The 15,792-nt window shown below is 41.5% G+C and overlaps 1 protein-coding gene across 4 annotated transcripts in view; it reads right to left on the bottom strand.

The window, feature by feature from the left end:
• The window catches only part of SYTL5 (synaptotagmin like 5), an 87,060-nt gene extending 83,692 nt beyond the window's left edge, over positions 1-3,368 (bottom strand). For 3 of the 4 annotated variants that reach the window (XM_027449013.3, XM_013094537.5, XM_027449015.3), the window contains exon 1: positions 3,165-3,368. The gene's annotated coding sequence lies outside the window, so the exon portion shown is untranslated. Of the gene's footprint in view, positions 1-2,023; positions 2,287-3,164 lie in introns of those variants that run through there. The other variant, XM_038170763.2, reaches the window with a different exon arrangement.
• Positions 3,369-15,792: the final 12,424 nt, after the last annotated feature.

The following is a 15,792-nucleotide window of genomic DNA, read 5'->3' as shown; positions in this document are numbered from 1 at the left end:
AATGAGGAACCAAGCTCAGCTTCAACTTGTACACAGTTGCTCAAAAAGCAATCAATCCTGTCGTGTAGTAACTGCAAATGAAAAATATGGTTGACAAATGGCTTGCTTTCAAACAGTGCTTTCTCCCTTAAGTCTGTCAAATAATAGAATCCTTGGAAACAACGTTCCCATGGTCATGGACATTTGCTTCCATGGTATTCAGATAACAACCTGGAAGTTCAATACCATATGTACAAAAAGCAATTCCCTCAAGCTCGACTCCGCTGTTCTAGCCATAGAAACGCATTGGTGCTATGTACAATCCTTACACTGTCTCCATCTCTACAATATACGTTAAAAAAAAAAGGTACGTTCATGCTGTGGACATGTTTTGCTTTCATCTGCTGATGCACCACTGCTTCCACTATTCATAAGGCATACAGGTGAAGGATATTAGTCTAACCCTAAACCCAGCGGAGTCTCAGTGAAGAGGTACTAATAAGTTCAGCTGCATTCAGATCACAAGTCATCCCAATGCGTAATACAATCAATCCTAAAAGCAGTCTTCCTTGCAATAGAAGTCTGCAGTGAAAGGTAATTTCTCACACACACACAAAAAAAACCTATGGCAAATTCATCTGGAACCAAGACACAGACCAACTGAAACAAGAACTTACATGTCAACAGCAAGAGATGCCCCTGAGAATATAAATATTCCAGAGATGCATTGAAGTGAGGGTGCAGAGCTAGTCTCTTAAATAAAGAAAACAAACAAACAAACAAACAACAACAACAAAAGCAGCTCATTTAAGGACATTCCTGTTAATACTCATTTGCAGAACGTAGTGTGAACCACTGTGGAATTTTGTTTCATCTCTAAATTTCTAAGCAACATAAAAAGCATACCCAGGGAAGAATTACAGTGAAAATGAAAAGGTGCAGATTACAGTAATTGCATTATGAAGTGCAGGCCAAGGTAAAGACTGAAGGAAAAAAACACAACCAAGAACACACAGACAAATTCAGCTCCTGCACAATTGGCTCTGCAGCTATGCCTCAGCATACTGGGAGGGACACAAAAATCCCAACACACAACAATAAGAATAAATAAATAAATAGATACGCCACAGAACTGGGCCACTTTGTCACAACCCAGGACAGCCCAAGATACAAGCTTAGACAGATCTTTCCTGTTGCAGAGCAAGGTTGCTCTGAACAGAAGGCTTCATTGCCATACACTACATGTATATGTGGTTGTCCTGCATAAATAGATGGAAAAAATGCTCTAAGGATCCGAAGAGAAATATACCTGTATCAGCTTCCTATATCTACTATGCCTATACCTTTTACTACTCCCCTTGGATCCAGAGCAATGCTGTTCTTCAAGGTTCACTCTTCCAGCCATTCTTGTCTATTCTGCTTTCTTACCAGGCTCCAGGATAACACATCAATACATTAATCCCTGCTATCAAGAAAGTTTGATAAGAAGGCAGAGTAAGTGTAGGCAAGGCAGCAGCAATAAAGAACTGGGAAAACAGCGTGCTCAGTCACTCAGCAATCCTGCACTGCAGCTGACTTCAGCCTTCGCTCTGTCAGCAGATTCCCTTTCTCCTCACCTCCCCAAAGCTGAATCTTACTAACAGAGTTAATCATCAGATAGGAAACTCACCTCTCCCCGATAAGGAGATTTGGAAAAAATAGCATTATGTAAGAAGAATATGTTTTGTAGATAATGCAAACAAGATGACTGCAACATCACACCGTGAACTGCTTATTAAGATCCTTCATACCTACTGTCTTTCTACTCTAGGAATGCAGCACCAACCCAAAAAAAAGGCTTTTCACAATGAATTTTGATTGAATTATTCCTCCATCCCAAAAGAACTTAGGACTTCAACTACCGTGAAATGTATAAGAGTCAAAGCATGCTGATAAGCATCTCTTCAGAGTACACAGAGCACTAAAGGCAGCTTAGAAACATTAACATATTAAGTTCCCTAAAATGTTTAAGCACACTGATACTGTCCAGAAAGCATAACCATACCTCCAAGCCAGACAAAATGTGTTCCTCAAACCTTACTCAGATCCACAGGCAACAACTCTCATCGTCAGAAATTCACTGGAATCACGTAGATGCAAATCAAGCACAGAGTCCCCTGGCTGTAATTGCACATGGGGGATAATTTGATTCGGAAACACACAGACAAACATACAGCCAAAAGCTAGCCATCGGTGTTACCTGAGCAAAAACAAAGAAAGTTAGGGGAGTAAAGGGAACGCAAGGGAATTATAAAGAGCGTGCTCTCTGAGACAGCACAGCTCTCCTGACTACGTGTCCAACAGGCAATAAGGGGTTGTCACCATCACCTGTTCCAGCCTCCCCCCACACTCAGCCTATAAGATCTCCCCATACTAAGAACTGTTAAAAAACAGACATGACTTTAAAACAAGGATGCTTTTTTGATTTATTTATTTATTTTTAAAATGAATAATAAAAGAAGAAGAAATTACTGGTCTAACGAGTGTTGTTATTTGAAGAAACTGCACTCCCTTTCTAGTCTCCCGATGTCAAACTTCCAATTTCCAACACTGGATGTTGTTAAACCTTTGCCAGCTTGACTTAAAAGCCCATTATTCCTCACCTTTACACTCCCAGGCAGTGAGCCGATCACTTCCCTCACCCTTTTGGATCCCCCCAGGACCATATGCTCCGAGAGGCCAAACGACAAGGGGTCTGCAAATGTTTCCTACAGCGGGGTGGGCTGCACCTGGCACCTGAAGGGCATGCAGCAATACCTGCGGACCCCGCAGGCAGCCTCCCCTGTCCCCACACCCAGTGAAGGGGTCACCCCCGGCTGCCGCCCACCAAACTCCCCGCACCCTTCCCGAGTCACTTGAGGTGCAGGGTCCCCAGCCCCACTGCGTGGTGCGAGTCCCCGCTCGCTGTGCCGAGGCACGTATTTGGCTGGGCACGCTGGGCAACTACCAAGTAACCCAAACTGCTGTATATAAATATTATTACATCTAACAGCCAATAATCCGTTTCTCATGGGGTCATCTAGGTGGGGAAAGACCCTCCCGGTCGTGGTGACTGATTGTCCTCCCGACCCCCATCGCCACCCCACGTCCCTTAGGGCCACAAGGGACGAAGCAAAACCTGGAGGGGCCACCCGGGCGCCACTCACCCGGCTGAGAGACGGAGATGGGGGGAGATGGAGGGAGATGAGGGGAGATGGGGGACGCAGCTCCCCGCCGCCCCTCCTGCCGACCGGCTCCCCGCTGCCTCCCGCTGTCCGCCTTGCGAGAGACGGGCACACGCGGTCCACGGCGGGGATGGCGAAAGAGAAGGAAACCCAGGGATCTAGAAAATTAAAAAAAAAAAAAAAAAAAAAAAAAAAGCAGCAGCTGCGATTACGGGAGACGGGCGGGCACGGCGGCAGGTGCAGCCCCGCGGCCCGCCTCCCTCACCCCTTCGCCGCCAGCCCCAGCCCGGCCGCCCCTCAGCGCCCCTCGGCGGCGGGAAGGGCCGCCATGTCGGGGCGCCTCAGCCGGCCGCCGGCATGGGGCAGGGGCAGCCCCCTTCCCCTGGCTGTCAGCCCCCAGTTTTCGTCTGCAGCTGGGTTTTGAGCCCAAAATGGGCTCGGGAGGGAGAAAGAGGTGCTGTTGTGGGCGGTGGGTGAGGGAAGTGTCCGAGGGGTGAAACAGCACTGCAGGGCGTAATGTGTAATGGAAGTCCAGCTGCCCTCCCCACGGCTGTGGGCAGCAGTTCGTCAGTTTTATTGTAAGGGTTCGAGTGAGGGAGGTTTATCAAGTGGCTACAGGTCTTACAAAATATCCCCCAGTTCAAAAGGAACCACGCAAAATGGTATCTGGGTTCATCCTCGTGAATCAAACTATTCATTAGCCCTTGCTGGCATCCCCAGGCACCCAAAGAGCACATGTAGCAGGTGCCTAAAAAAGACAAGGAAACTTGCACCTGTGTGTATTGCCTAGTGTGTTACAACAGGGTTTCAAACTCCTACCATATGCAGAGGTGGGCCACAGGAAAACACTGAAGAGCAGATCTTTTTCACAGCTTTAACTGATTTTGAAATGATGCCGACATTCATCGCTTTCAAAAAATTGTCACGCGCAACCAAAATCTCCCGCTCTGTTCTCACATGTAAAATTGCAGTGTAAAAATTGCAGCTTGTGCACAACAGCGACTTAATGTTACTTGTTACCTTCAAATTCCTAGAGTCCTGTTTTTAAGAAACTACAGTGCTAGTGTTAACCCAAACAACACATATGTTGCGAAGTTTATACTAAGGAGTTACAATGTTTGCTGGCTTGGTATACAAATATAACTCCTTTGAAAAGTAACTGGTGTTTGCTGCCTGTTAGACTCACACCAGCATTCTTTCCCTTGTTCCTGGAAAGCTCTGAATGGATCTGCTCTAAATTAAATGCTCAGGTACATCATTTGGCTGTGTTAACCATAATACACTGGTCTTTATAACAGTGTGAATTGGTATCAAAAAAGATACACAAACAAATATATTCTGTAATTCTTATTTTTGAATACTAAAACACAAGCTTCAGATTTATGTGATTTTTTTAGCTTCAGCTTGTAAATACTGTTTGGGGGGCTGGTGAATGGAAAGAAGGGCTAATAACCACTTGCACAACAGCCTGATGGCTGACATACAGCCATACCCACCAGAATAACCAAGTAAAAGGAGAATTTCTGAGAAATATCAAAGACTTTTTGTGTTTCCATTGCGATAGAAAGCAGCTGTCCATAAAGACTGGAGAACCATAGTATTCTGGTAGCACCACCCCATGCAAATCCATATTCATAATTATTAAGTGCCCTTCGTGATCTGTAACAGACCACATGAACAAAGGGCTTTATAAATCATACTTACAGAAAATAGATTTCTAAATACACCACAAGGCCTATTTAGAAGAAACATAAAGTATTTGTGCTATGATTTCATTGGTGACTTCAATCTCAGTTGCTCACACATCACCGTAAGGAATTACCCCACTAGGGGCCCTAGCTGCAGCTTTGTTAGGAATGACTCTTAGTATTCACGGCCCTTTTCCAGAGTGCTATGGCAACACTCTTGCCCTCTGGGACAGTGGTTTTCTGGTAGGTTTTCTTCTCTGGATAAGCAACTGCTAACTCCACACAGCAGAAATCAACGAACTTTGACATTTATTGATATCCTGGTTCACACAGCCACAACATCTTCTAAACTCACAGAACTGGCACAAACTAAACACAGTTCAATAGCATTAATAAAGAAAACCTAGTTTTCTTGCGTTTCAGTTGGAGTGCTCTGCAAGCTTTTATTTCTCCTCACCTGAATCTAATCTATCAGTAAATATCAGAATAGTAGACTACTGCTGCAGTTTGCCAGACTAAAAAGTTTTGAGTAAGAGATCATGTGGCATGGGATAGAAAAGGGAATTTTTGAGAATCACTCATAGCTGTTAATAGTAAAAGCTGCAGTGGGATAACTAGAATCATAGAATCATTCAGGTTGGAAAAGACCTCTAAGATCATCCAGCTCAACCTTTAACCTAGTACTGACAAGTCATGCTACGAAGTTCTACTACATTTACACATTTCTTGAAGACCTCCAGGGATGTTGACTCAATCACTTCCCTGGACATCCTATTCCAATGATGCACAACCCTTTCAGTGAATAAATTTCTCCTAATATTCAACCTGAACGTCCCCTGGTGCAACTTGAGGCCATTTGTCTTCTTATCGCTTGGTGCTTGGGAGAAGAGCCCAGTCCCTACCTCACTGTAGCTTTCTTTAAGGTCCTCATAAACTACATACATTTCACTCCTAAATAACATACATGTAAGGAGCAGAATTTCAAGACAAATTTGAAAAAGAAAGTTTGGTCAAGGAAGTTGAAATGTGCAAGTTCCCATCATCCAGTTGATCATTCCCTGGGCTATTTTCCAGAAGTGAAATTGCATCTCCAACAAAGAGGGACAACTGCTGTTTACCAACTCTCTTTGCTCAAGGTTTTGAGCCATCATAGGTCTTCATTAATAAATAAATAAATAAATAAATAATCAGCAATGCCTTTCAGTGCTCAGAAAGTTATAGAAGCTACTGATTTTGCAGTTTCTTATTTCTGCCTATTATTTTTTTTTCAGTGGTTTGAGTTCTTGTACAGTCTGCATTTTAAATGATGAACTTTTTGGTATTTCTGTAAAAAAGGGTCCCTGGTCAATTTTTAATGGTGTTTGTGACACTGATGTGCTTCACTCTGTAGCCAGTACAAGATGAGGGAAAATATTTTAATTTTAAAAAAGAAAAAATGTCTGTTATGATGCACTAATGAATAATGAGGCAAAATAACACTTCAGGAAATACAGAAACTTCTGCAGAAGCAATAGCATCGCTATGTTTGTTTAGACTGTTCATCGGCTTTTTTGGCATTCCTCCTGAAAAGAAGATAGATTTATTTAAACAACATTAATAAGCCATGTCTTACGAATTTTATTAAAACATGCACACATATTATTTACACTGAGCCTGTTCCTTTTCAATTCCTGATTGGTAGGTGTATGACATGCAAGGCTGGATGGAATTCCACATCACCCTGTAAGCTATGGTGTCTTCAGCGTGCATCAGAAACGTTTGTGAGATCAGTGTGGACAAGTAACCACCCGATCTGGACCCACCTGCCTTTCTTAAGAATTGGATTTTATTTTTTCAATAGTATTGGGCTGCAAGTCAGAGTCTTATTCCTGACCTTTCTTGCCCTACCATTTTTACTTACGTGACACAAAGAGGTTTTCTTACTACAAAGCCAAGAAACTTTCCTCTGAGAGAAAAATAATATTTTTCAAGCTTCATTCCACTTATCCACAATTTTCCTAGCTTTCTCTTCTTCTCCATGCTGAGCAAGTGATATCAAAAGCAGGATGGACATACAAAAGGTGTTCTACAAGAAGAATAAAGCCTTCTCTTCTACAAAAGAGCAATATTTTGAAAAGGCAATTATTTAGGGTTTTTCTTAATGTTAGTTACTACAGGAACAGCAAAATTACATGTCACAGGCTTAGAAGTGAAAAAGGGGGAACTGCTGTCATTAGCTGTTCTGAGACAAGGCCATTTCTGTTTCATCCAGTGAAAAGATTTAGAAAAGCAGGTATTTACAAAAAGCTTTTCAGGGTAATTACAGTGCCTCCAGTTCTTTTTAAAGAAGGCAGACTTAGAGACATATTGAATGCAGCAACACATTTGAGCTTTCTCTCTCAAACACCATAAAATGAGGAATTTGTCTGCTCCTGCTTCAGTACATCTAAAACAAAAAGAATAAAAGAATACAGTTATGGGTGTCTCACTGTGCTACGTTAAGCCAGTACTTGAATTACTCACGGCCTAGAATGAATTCACACGAGCTAACGTAATGGTCTTAGAGCCTCCATTACTGAGTGAACTATTTACTCTAGACAAATATTTGATATTAGCTAAGGCATTCTTCGCATGAACAAAAACTATGCAAAATGACTTAAAGGCGTAGAATGATGTCTTGCATAAAGAAATGTTAAGTTAATATCCAGGCATGCTGTGCTCCTCTGCAGGACATTCAGAAGTATTTTATGAGGGAACAGCGAAGAAACTGTTAAAGGAATCTGAAAATGTATGAATTATGAATTGCCTGCAAAGCCTAAAGTGGTAGCACAACAAATAATTTCATCCTAAGTGTACCAAGATACTTCTAACATTAATTACCATTTTACTTCAAAATAGCTAGCTACAGTTCTATCAGTTAGCAAATCCATCTGTAAATATCTATATTTTTATGAATGTTTTATTGCAAATAATTTTAATGAATGGCCCCTAAAAAATACTGAAACATTTCATTGATTTCATGAAATCAATCCATTTCCTATACAAAATATATTTGTGAAGTTCAGCAAGAAGATAGCTTATGTCACCTAGTAGGTTTTGATCATCTATTAATAGAGAAACTGTAGGAATTTTTAAGAGATGCAGAGGGAAAAACAAAAACACCCTTAAAGTTCTGCACAATACAGAATAAGCAGAAGCAGTCTGGTCAGAAATTGGAAGGACATTTTAGATCAAATACATTGGTTCAGCTTGTCCTTGACAAGAAAATAGCTTGGGAAGTGAAAAGCTGCATTCTGCATTTGAAACAGGGCTTGGAAAAACACCTTGGAAGGCTAACTTCTATCTTCACAGAAAACAATCAAGCAAAAATCCTGCCATGTATTTAATAAGAGAATTCTTCACCCTTCGGAAGCTCAGTGTCATAGTGAGAGTCACTAACTTGTCTTTCTTTCATTTGCATTATGTTTTGCTCAAAGTGCTTGTTCATGGTTGTAGTCTTACACGGTTACTCTTGATAAGAGAAGAGCTGTCATCTCAAATGAAGTGTTTTTCCAACATGGTTTAAGTGACTTACAAACACAGCCCAACTGTGTTTCCTTGAACACTATAGAAAGATAGTATTTTCTGTTGGTACTTTTCCATGCAGAGATCCACTTTTCTCCATGTAGAAAGCACTTTTACCAAAATAAGCTCTGCTGCTTAGAGTCCTTAGGGCACAATCACGTCTGTCTTCTGGCTATCCCTGCCTCAGCATATGAAGAGCACTACTGGTCCCTGTATTTCCAGTTCAGAGAAGCCCTCTAGTCAAAAAAAAAAAAAAAAGTTTATTTCCATGCTCTTCTGCAGTATGTTGGACAGCACTTTGGAAGATGTTTTTATTGTCTTGGCCAGAATGACAAAAAGGTATTATCAATGTCTCTTTCTTTTTAGCTGGAGTAAATGTTCATTACCTTAAACCACAACTCTGACAGACAAGAATCATCAAGATTTCTTGCTGCCTGAAGTAGCTTCTAGTACAAATAGACAATTACAATATACAAAGTTTATTAAAAATAAATAAATAATAATAATAATCTCCTGATATCAAGGGAAAAAGAATTTATGTTTGAGTTTATGTTTGGTTAAAAGGCAATGTTAGTACCACAACTTGCAGCCACTGAAAAATGAAACCCACTGATCATTACTTTTTCCTCCATGGTGCTCTGCCTTCTCCCTTGCTCTGTTACCTGTCAGACCTCTCAGTAAGGCAGCTCAGTCCAGCAAACCGGCAGAAAGCTACTGAGTTGTTGCTGTTGATTTAGTGAGGTACATCCTGCGGTGGTTTTCCTCGGGTGGGCAGCCGACTTCCACCACTGCCGCTCTCTCACTCCCCCTCCTCAGAGAGGAAGGGGGAGAAAATATGACACAAAGAGCTCAAGGTTTGAGATAAGGGTGATTTAATTAAAGGGAAAAGGGAGAAGGGAAAAACAAACAAACAAACAAAAGGCCTTGTGTGGGCTGCTGCAGGGAAAGCTAACTCCATCCCAGACAGACTCAGCACACGTCCCCAGAGCAAGGAGTTGGAGCAGCACCAGAGCTTCTGCCAGGGAAGGCAGGATTGTGCTGCTGAGGGAGAACATTGAGGGAAGAGAGGCTTGAGTGCTCCTTAGGCCAGCACTGAGCCATCAGGTCAGCTGTCCTGTGGCCTTGTGGTGTTTGCTCCACCTTAAAAATAATGTGGTTTGGTGCTTTTGTGTTTGTTTGTTTTCCAAACAACAAAAAATAATAAAATCACCAAAATGCAAATTTATCTATGTTTGGATCTAGTACTTAGGGACATAGTTTAAAGGATGACATGGGTAGGAGGGTGATGGATGGACCAGATGATCTTGTAGGTCTTTTCCAACCTTAATGATTCTATGATTATTGATAGTTTTTAATTCATCATCTAGTAGTATAGCATTTTACAGCTGCTGTAAGCTGCTGTTATTAAGTACAGTATCAGGAATGCATCCCTGCAGTACTGTAATTGATATTTTCACCTTAGAAAACCAAATAACAGCTTAAAAGATAGGTGTTCTAGTCATGGAATACAAAAAGATTTTATCTGACTTAAAAGGTTACCCATGTAGCCATGTAAACCAAATAGGAGTTGAGAATTTCAGGAAAGGGATCACACACTGTTCATGAACCATCTGTAGTGGATTTTGCTTTGTAGGACAAAGTCATTCAATACATTTTGAACAAATAGTTCTGGAAACATTCTAAAACTAAAACCAATTTCTGATTAAAAATAAATAAATAAATAAGCTTGTTCAGTTTATTTGCTTCTGGGTATTTATTTTGAAATTTTAATCATTAGCAATTCCCACTAAGTTACAGCTGTAAAAAGATCTTAATAAAGAAAGCTTTATAATCAATGTAAAAAAACTAGTAATACATCCTAAAGAGCCTAATATCCAAGGGTGGGTACATTGCCTTTGACCAAGTAGATATATTCTCATTTTGTTATCTTACTGGAACAAAGGCATCACTTTCAAAACAAGGAGGAAAAAAAAAAAAAAAGACATAGGATGGAGAATGCCTAGTCATATCATCTATAATAGTTTTTTGCTTCAGCTTTCTGCTCTTCAGTTGTTCCTGCTGTTACTGCTGTGTATTTATCAAATCATAAGAAACATGACTGAAGTGGAAGAAATGATAAACAGAGCATGTATCTTCCTCTCCTGCTCAGAGAAAGTCAAAATTCAAAGGCTTCCAAATAACACTGTCAACCCTCCTGTGTGTTCTGCCTCTAATTGCTGAGTATTATTAAATAAAACCATGCTGACAGTTTTTCTGTAACACTTTCAAAGATAGCTAGCAGCTCGAAACATGTTGCTTTCAGATTTACAGGGGAAGCCTTGACAGCAGCATTTGGGTCTTTGTGGCTGTAGCCAGCTGACCTTGGCGGGCTGACAGACTCCAACCCAGCCAGGCTCCCACTCCCCCTACTCAATGGTATGGGGGATGAAAATACCATGAGAAAGCCTGTGGGTCGAGAAAAAGACAGGGAGATCCCTTAACAACTACTGTCATGCGCAAAAGGGACACAACTTGGTGAGAAGAATTGTAATTTATTGCCACTTAGAACAGAGTAGGATGGTGGGAAAACAATGACAAATCTAAAAACGCCTTACCTCAACCTCCTCTTCTTCCAGGTACACATCACTACTTAGTTCCCGAGGCTTCTACCTCCTCCTCTCCCACCAGCAGCACAGCGGGATAGGGAATGGGGGTTGGGGTCCATCCTTAACAGCTCATCTGTGCTGCTTCTTCCTGCTCAGGCTTTTTCCTGCCCCAGCACGGGTCTCCCACGGGTGGGCGGCAGCTCCCCCCAGACCCCCTGCTCCTGCAGGGGCTCTCCATGGGCCGCAGCCTCCTCCAGGCCACATCCACCTGCTCCACGGGGGCTCCTCCACCCATGGGGGGGCTGCAGCGTGGAGATCTGCTCCATGTGGGACCCATGGGCTGCAGGGGGACAGCCTGCTCCACCAGGGGCCTCTCCCTGCACAGGCCGCAGGGGAACTGCTGCTGCCTGCCTGGAGCACCTCCTGCCCTGCTGCACTCACCTTGGTGTCACATTCTCTCACTCCTCTCTCTCACAGCCGCTGCAGTGTTTTTTACATATTCTTACAAATACTTTCACAGAGGCATCACTGACTTTGCTGGTGGGCTCTACATTGGCCAGAGGTGGGTCCCTTCTGGAGCTGTCTGGAACTGGCGTGGGGGCAGGTCCAGGCCTCTCCTCACAGTGACCACCCCCACAGGTCCCTTGCTGCCAACATCTTTCCACATAAACCTATTACAGTGGGTTTGTGACATTTTGAGGGACCTCTGTGGCAGTACAGTGTGCAACAAAACAGCAAGACGGATACCCTTGTTAAGCTGAGAACAGGTTGCAAGAAGGGATGCAACTTGTTTTCTGTGCTAGAACATCTTTCATTTTACCAGTGGGTTTCACAGGTATTTGCTGGCAGCAGAGACATTTTGAAATTCACGTTATGGTGGGCTTCCTGCTCCAAAATGCCCCATACAGGCTGTCAAATGCTCGTCTCATCCTCACCATGCTTCTCCTCTCTTCTCATGGCTCCTGTTTTGTCTGTCTGCCTCAGACCTACCCTGTCCATACCATCTTCAGAGGTGAAACACTCCCTCAAAGTTGTTTCTCTGATTGATGGATTTTCTTTTAAAACCAGTCAGGTTACTCCCTCTTGGCTGCCTGAACACATTCGAGTCTCCAGGAGAGCTTGAGAAAATCAGAACTCTGAGTGGTCTCTTTTAGGACAAAGTGCCACAGATGCAGCAGCGCCCTGTTGATGAGTTGCAGCACCTCACAGGAGCACCAGTCCACCAAATACACAGACCACTGCCCCATTTATGATTGCCACAGTTTTGCCTGGGCAGCGTGTCCATGGTGCTGGCAGCCAGGGCATCTCAGCAGGGGACAGATGAGGGAAGGCCCTCCCTTTCTCCTGAGATGAAGTAAGGATGCTGCCAACTACACATCAGTATCTGGAAAGCAAAAAGCATTCCCATGACAGACACAGCCCTGGTGGCCATCAGAAGCAGCAGCTGAATGCAAAGCCCTGCTGTGTTCATGTTGCTAAAGGATGTAGCACAGACAGGAAGCATATTCGGTGCAAATAACATTTTTAATTAAATTACGGTGGTGACCTCTAACAAACTTACTCTAAAAAACTGTGCAAACAATTTTCCTGAGATTTATAATTAGACTCATTTGGGTGGGTTTTCATAAAATTCTCATAAGATTTGCTCTTAACATTAGGATGAACTCCTTGCCAAATCATTCTTTTTATTCTAGAATAGAAGGGTGTTAGACATTCTAAAAATAAAATGCTGTAAAAACTGTCAATATTTCCACTCCAGTGAAAATCTAATATTTTCATGTAGCTCATTTTAGGAAATATCCTAGACAGTTTTGCTCTAATCTTCCAAAAATATTGAACATGAAGTAGACAATTACACAGACAGTATTTGACCAAATAACTGAAGTTTAAAGCATTCTAAATAATGAAATAGAGTCTTGCAGCTAAAACTCCGAAACAACTTGCAGTTGTTTGATACCAAATGATTCATAAAAAAAAAAAATAGAACATTTTTCATATGAATTCATTAAGAAAGAAATTGTTATTCCTTCAAAAGCTCGTAGTACCATACTTTCAAAGCCAAGAAGCACATAAAGCAACACTTGCTGCATGATGCAGGTAAGCATTTACTTTAGTTTGTGCTTTTAGTTTGTTCTTTTGAAGACACATAATTAGCTGGCTGACCATTTACTTTTACCAAGTATGTTGTTATTGCACATTTAAAAAATGTGTAGCATCAGAAAATTCTATGTACTTGGAAATCTAACTTGAGTACACTGTTGTTGCTTCACTCTCACACCAAATACATCATGTAAACTTTGCCTACAGAAAAAAAGCTTCCAAAAATACAGATAATATTAACCATGAAACAGAATTAAAACGTCATATGCATTTATTTATCTGATGTCATAATGCTAATATTATTGTTCTGGATCATTTAAATGGGTAAGTCTCTACAGTGGGTGCTACACACACTTACCAACACTGGAAAATTATTCTACCTTGATGTGTATCTTAAACACAGACTACAAACAATAAATACTTAATGCATATAACACAGTGTCAGCTGGTCGAGGTTAACCCTAAAATTTACCGTGTACATTGTCAGATTACAAAGCTCATCTGAACTCAAATCAGTCTCCAAGGGAGCCAGCAAGTGATTGCAATGCAGCCACTTTACTCAAGCCTTTGCAACTCAGCTGTGCCAGCAAACGCCATGCTCTCTGCAGCTGAGCTGACCAGCAGCCAGCAGCAGGCTGATGCAGCAGCAGCAGTTCCACCTGTAGCAGTTGTTGCTACTGTGCTGCATGAAGCAGCTTGCCAAGCTCTGCACTGCACTCATGTTCTCAGTCATGATCACAACATGATCTCCCAGTACCCCGAAGATTCCAAAAATACAGAATCCGCCTTGACAGACCATTTGTAGCTATGGAAATAGTGATGTCTCTGACAATTCACTGAGAACTTTTTAAACAATTGTTGAGTGGGCATTTAGCTCTCCGGAGGAGTTCGAGTAAGTCACTTGCAGCTATCATTAAAACAGCTCTCAGGAAAAAAAAAAATCAGGAAAGTGAATCATTAAAACTACAGCTAGGACCAAGTACCCATGATCTGTCCAACATAAAAGCTGCTGTAGAGATCAGGCCAAACGTCCATCTGATCCACTGCTCCATTCCTGCAGTAATGAGTAGCGAATGCGTAGGAAGAGAGCAAGAACAAGAGCAGCACATGCTGATTCTCCCTCCAGCATCCAGCCACATGTAGCTTAGGAACTCAGTCAGAAGAATTAAATACCAGTATTCAACTGATTTTGACATCAGTGTTTTAAGGTAGATGAAGGTTTAAGATGTTTACAACAGCTGAAGGAAAAATTTGCTGGAAGTGAGAGAGAAGCCATACAATTTTAGCTGTATGGGTATTCACATTTTTTACTGCCTTTGTACAAGCAGCGGTGAATCTTCATAGCCTGCACAGCCTGCCCTCTTTCCAGCAGTCCAAATCTTCTTCAAATATTTGCTTTTAATCAAAAAATGTCTTGAGCTGATCTGTTTATTTCCAGTCTTTTAAGAGCTCCTGTTCAGCATTTGGATGAAAGGCTTCAGTGCTTTCAAATTTCGGGTTGCATTTCTGAGCCATCTCTTTCAGCACTTTTCACATTTCCTATCACAGTTCACAGAACTAATTACACTGCAAGCCATTTGCATTTTCCAGCTTTCATTTTGCAGCAGTGTAATAAAGAATTGAGCAACATAATCAGGTAACTCCCCTTGAAAAGAAGTGTACGGCTCCTTATTACAATTTAGCATTACTCTTGTAAAATCAGTAATAGCATTAGTCATTCCCAAGGAAAAAAAGAAAAGGAAAAATATTGGTGCTTTTGGTAATTGATATTAGGTGAAAAATGAATTGGTTCAGGAAAAAAAAAAAAAAAAAAAAAAACAGGAAGAAAAGAAAGAAGAGGAAAATAACCACTCAATTGTTATGAAAGCTAAAAAAATGTAAGTCTATAACTATCTCAAAAGCTGATTTAATGCTCTCTAAAGGAGAATGCAGGCTAGCTGGATGCCTGGTAGATGTTACCTAATGTGTTATTGATCCAGAGAAGGTGATTCCAAAACCAGGTCTGCTTCAGTGCTTTATTACTCATACTTGGATTTCCTCCCCCCCTAATATTTAACAAAAACCTCTCTTACTCTCTTAGTTCAAATTAAACCCATTATTTCTTGTCCTATCTTTTGTCATATATTGGCCTGTTAATCATTTTTCACTAAATTGCTACACACTGGGACACCTACAAGAAAGACTGGGGAAAAGATATAAACCAAATGCAGTTCCTCCACAAATCACATTTTCTAAGCTTCCTTTCAGTCTTGCTGCCTTCAGGAGGAATTGTTTTTGTGTCTCTGTCCTGACACCACACTGGGCAGAGAATTACATTTGATGCCTGGCAAACACTGAGAACCACATAATTGCCTTCTGTGCCTTTCATGATATTCTTCAATGTATTTAGTTTTTTCTAACATCATACTTCGCTTCCCATTTACTGAAATTCCTGCAACATTACTGCCTAGCCAATTAGTCCCCATTTTGCATCTGTGCGTTTGATGTTGGTTTTAGATAGTAGTTTTTATTTTTTATGAGATTCCTTCTTGTTGATTTCTCCAGCCTATTCAGTATTCGTAATTTTGATCCTGTCAGTCAACATGCTTGTAACTTCTTTCAACATGCTGTCATTAAAAAGCCTTCATAAGCATCATTTTTATTGCATGATTCCAGTTATTGCTGCTAATGCTGATTAGCTCTTGGGGAGGGGAA

This window comes from Anas platyrhynchos, chromosome 1 (assembly GCF_047663525.1).
Source record: "Anas platyrhynchos isolate ZD024472 breed Pekin duck chromosome 1, IASCAAS_PekinDuck_T2T, whole genome shotgun sequence".
In the NCBI taxonomy this organism is placed as follows: domain Eukaryota; kingdom Metazoa; phylum Chordata; class Aves; order Anseriformes; family Anatidae; genus Anas; species Anas platyrhynchos.
The sequence above is the reverse complement of the archived record's forward strand: the minus strand, read 5'-3'. Positions and strand labels throughout refer to the sequence as shown.